The following is a 4,606-nucleotide window of genomic DNA, read 5'->3' on the forward strand; positions in this document are numbered from 1 at the left end:
CTGGCACCCAAAGAGGCTCATCAAAGGTCGTCTGAATTGAATTAAGCCAGTAACACCCTGGCAGGACCCACAACTGCCATGGCCTCCTCGACCAAAGGAAACCACACGAACAAGGTCTCAGCTTCTAGACTTTTCTCTTCTTTCTTAGCCTCCTGGTGACAAAAGCCTAAAGGTCTTTGAACATCACCCAAACAGATTTTCCTAATGGATTTGAAACTTTGATGACAATTTCGACCACTTTCTGACCGGTAAGCTCGCAAAACCAGTTCCGCTGAGTTTTTGATACTTCCAAGAAGCAGCTCAGGGAGGAGTGACCACTTCACGCAGGGAAAGGAAAAGCCATTCTCAGTAAAAACCTGCACGCTCAACCCCCCAAATAGGAAACAGAATGAGCACCTCATCTTGCGTGTCCAGCTTCATCCTCCTAACCGGACCCTAATGAGAATGGATGGCTGTTCTCTGCCCTGGAACTGGATGGAATCCTGGGATTATCTCAGTGGAGAAGTCTCTGGCCCTGAGGACTGTCAGAACTCCTACACGGATGAGCAGAAAACAGCAAATGATAAATTTTTCAGGAGCCTGCCTGCTTGCTGGCTGAAGCTGGCTATGAGATAATGTGTTGGACTTTCGGGGATGAGCCTTGTTGACCTGGGTCTATTTAGAGGTTCAGAAGACTCATTCTCCCTCCCCACCCCCCACCTCTTGGAAGGAGCTTGGCCACCTTCCAAGGCCAGTTCAACTGTTGGGCAGGGGGCCCTGGCTCCTTTGTAGAAAGGAGGACTTTCGGGCACAGATGTGAGAGTGGAGGGCTGCCAGGTGGAAGCTGACAGACTCCACAGAACATGAGGGACCCTAAGACTGCTGTCTTCACTCCCTAGAGAGTTTATCTTCAGAAATACTTGCTTAAGGAGGCAAAGATGCATATATAAAGACATTCCCAGTCATACTGTGTATTACAATGAAAAATAAACTTTCAAATTGGAACAGTTCAATATCCTCTACCTGAAGACTGGTTAAATGGTGCAGCGGTTAAAAAACATGGCTCTACGGCTGGGCATGGTGGCTCACACCTGTAATCCCAGAACTTTGGGAGGACGAGATGGGAGGATCACTTGAGCCCAGGAGTTCAAGAGCAGCCTGGGCAACATAGGGAGACCCTCATCTCTACAAAAAATACAAAAACTGAACAATGAGAACGCTTGGACACAGGGCGGGGAACGTCACACACCCAGGGCCTGTCGTGGGGTGGGGGGAGGGATAGCATTAAGAGAAACACCTAATGTAAATGACCAGTTAATGGGTAAATAACCTAATGTTAATGACCAGCACACCAACATGGTACATGTATACCTATGTAACAAATCTGCATGTTGTGCACATGTACCCTAGAACTTAAAGTATAATAATAATAAAAAAAATTAGCTGGGTGTGGTGGCACTCTCCTGTAGTCCCAGCTACTTGGGAAGCTGAGGTAGGAGGATTGCTCAAGCTCAGGAGGTTGAGGCTGCAGTGAGCTGTGATCACGCTACTGCACTCAAGCCTGGGTGACAGAGTGAGACCTTGTCTTAAAAAAAAAATTAAAAATAAGTAAATAAAAACATGGCACTAGGTTTAAATATTGGCTTTACTGCTTTCTGGCTGTGTGACCTGGAGCAAGTTTCTTAACTTCTCTGTGCCCTAGTTGCTCCATCTTTATAATGGCGAGAAAAAATATACGTCTATGTTGAGGCTTCCATGGTTTCCTTTGTGCTGCTCTCCTGTGTCCCCATCAGACTTTCTTACACCAGGATATTTTATTGGTTTTCATCAAGAGTCACTGATACAAAGTTATAATCTGAGCTTAATATTAAGCTTCTTTGAATCACAGATCCTGTAGCAAGTGTTTATCGCTCCCAGGAGAGAAGAGCTGGGGCTCAATCATCAACCTAGTGGCTCAGCTTAAAATGCAGGTGTTGTCCTTCCTCTTCTCTTTGCCTCAATCCCACCTCCAGTCCCCCAAATACATACAGGGTCTGATGGCGTTTCACCATCTGCACTATGCACCCCAGTCCAAGCCTCACCGGCTCCTGCCTGACAATTACAGTGGCTTCGCTTCCACCCAGGGTGGTCTCTCTGCTTCCACCCTCACCCTTGACAATCTGTTCTCCACACTCAGCCAGAAGGATCCTGTTAGAATGTATGTCCGGTCATGTCCCTTCCCCATCTAAGCCCCCTAACCCATTTTCGTTTTATGGGAATGTAATCCAAGCTCCTCACCATGGCCTTGGACAGTCTCCCCAGTTTGTCCATCTAAAGTAGCCGCCCTACCACCCTTGCTGTCTGGCCCATTGCCTCCCTTTGTTCTCTTCTTATAATTTCTTTCTCTTTGGAATGACTGCATGTATTCATTTGCTAACATCATCACCTCCACTTCCCGAGAGAAGGAATTGTGTCTGTCTTCATTACTGTAGCCCCGAGCTGTAGAATAGTGACCGACATAGGGAGTACTCAAAAGATATTGGGTGGAAACATGATTTGTTCTGACCCTTTCTTCTTCTTCAGGCTTTGGGGGAAACTCTTTTCCTTGTGAATCCAACTCGAATCCCATTCTGTGTCTATACGTGTCGTCTTGCACCAGGAACCCTAGGCTAGGCATCGCGACTCTGGGCAGATGCAGCTTGAGATGTGAGTGGAAGAAGCTGGATTCTCTGAGTCTTGTGCCTCTGTTTCCTCATTTGTCAAAAAGAAACAAATACAAAAATGGGTCTAAAAGAAGGCCTTTCCTTCAAAGGACTTTCTGGCTCTGGGGTCTGTGATGTGAAGTTAAGGGGGTCTGAGAGCTGCAGCCTGTGTCTGGGGCCCTGAATCAGGTGGGCTTTCTAGGAAGAGGGGTGCTGTGGACTCTGTCCTCGGTGCCCTGGCGCTCGTGCTGGTCCCTTGAGAGCTCTCCTAGGCAGTAATGATCCCTCTTTGGGTTTCTCCGGGGTCAGCTGGTTTCTGCTCTGTGGGCAGCAGCTGGTACAGCAAGTGCAAAGGCCCTGGGGTCAGGTGGGATTTCAACTGGCTTCCCCAGGGTGTTGGGTGGAGAAACACGATTGGCACAGACAGTCATCAGCCCTTATCCACCGGGGGATACATTCCAGGACTCCCAGTGGACCCTGAAACCACAGCTAATACAGTACCTGACTGAACACGTTTCTGTTCATGTCTCCCATCCACAAATTTAATGGTTTTTTCCATCTTAACTAAGCACTTGTGCACTGTGGCCATATCTTTTGCAGCTTGAGGTGCAGCAGCAAAACTAGCATGAGTTTCTTTTTCCTTCTCAATTTCAAGGATAGAAGATTTATTCTTACCGAAGATCTTAGCAACCTCAGCATACAATTTTTATTTCTTTTATTAATTTAAAAACTTTCGGCCGGGCATGGTGGCTCACGCTTGTAATCCCAGCACTTTGGGAGGCCGAGGCGGGCGGATCACGAGGTCAGGAGATCGAGACCACAGTGAAACCCCGTCTCTTCTAAAAATACAAAAAATTAGCCGGGCGTGGTGGCAGGCGCCTGTAGTCCCAGCTACTCGGAGAGGCTGAGGCAGGAGAATGGCGTGAACCTGGGAGGTGGAGCTTGCAGTGAGCCGAGACTGCGCCACTGCACTCCAGCCTGGGCGACAGAGCAAGACTCCGTCTCAAAAAAAAAATAAAAATAAAAAAAATAAAAAAAAAATAAAAACTTTCATCTCTTAAGGCTTAAAGGAAGCCCTTTATGGCTTCCCTTTGGCATATCCAAATGGCTGGCATCACTACTGTTGTGTTTGTTTTGCCAAGGTCTGTGAGAAGACACAGGACGAAAAGAAGGAGCCCATTGGTGTGACCATGAAATGTGCAAATAAGGACTGAAGGGTTTCCATGCTGTAAACAGGGTCAGGTCAGCTAGGATATCAGAGACACTCTCAGCTCGCCCACTGTCAACCTTTTACTTAAAAGGAATTAAAAAAACAAAAGGACTGTATGTCACTTTACCCAATATTTTATTTTAAATGTTTTTAAACAAAAAATTTTACAGTGAACACCTTATACTCACCACCTAGACTCCACCATTAACATTTTACTATTCTTGCTTTATAATATATCTATTTGTTGCATGTCCTTTCAATGATTTCTTCAGCATCTGGGGAGAACCGTAGCCCCAGGTCAGAAGAAGACAGCGTTATCTTCAGGCACTGGTCCATCCATGGCTCCATTTGATGGACTGATTCACTCCTGTTTCCCTCCAGCTGCTGCCCACAGAGCAGAAACCCCAGCTGACACCGGAGAAACCCGCAGAGGGATCATTATTGCCTGGGAGTGCTCTCAGCATGAGTGCCAGGGCACTGAGCACAGAGTCCACAGCGCTCCTCTTCCTGGCCTTATCCCACCTGCTTCAGCCCCATGTGGATAAGGGCTGATGACTGTCTGTGCCAATCACGTTTCTCCACCCAACACCCAGGGGAAGCCAGTTAAAATCCCTCCTGACCCCAGGGCCTTTGCACTTGCTGTGCTCTGTGCCTGGATGGCTCTTTCACCAGATGTCTTTGTGGCTTCCTCCCTCAGCTACCTCAGCTCTCTCTTCAAATGTCGCCTTCTCAGTAA

This window comes from Hylobates moloch, unplaced genomic scaffold, assembly GCF_009828535.3.
Source record: "Hylobates moloch isolate HMO894 unplaced genomic scaffold, HMol_V3 SCAFFOLD_21, whole genome shotgun sequence".
NCBI classification, from domain to species: Eukaryota; Metazoa; Chordata; class Mammalia; order Primates; family Hylobatidae; genus Hylobates; species Hylobates moloch.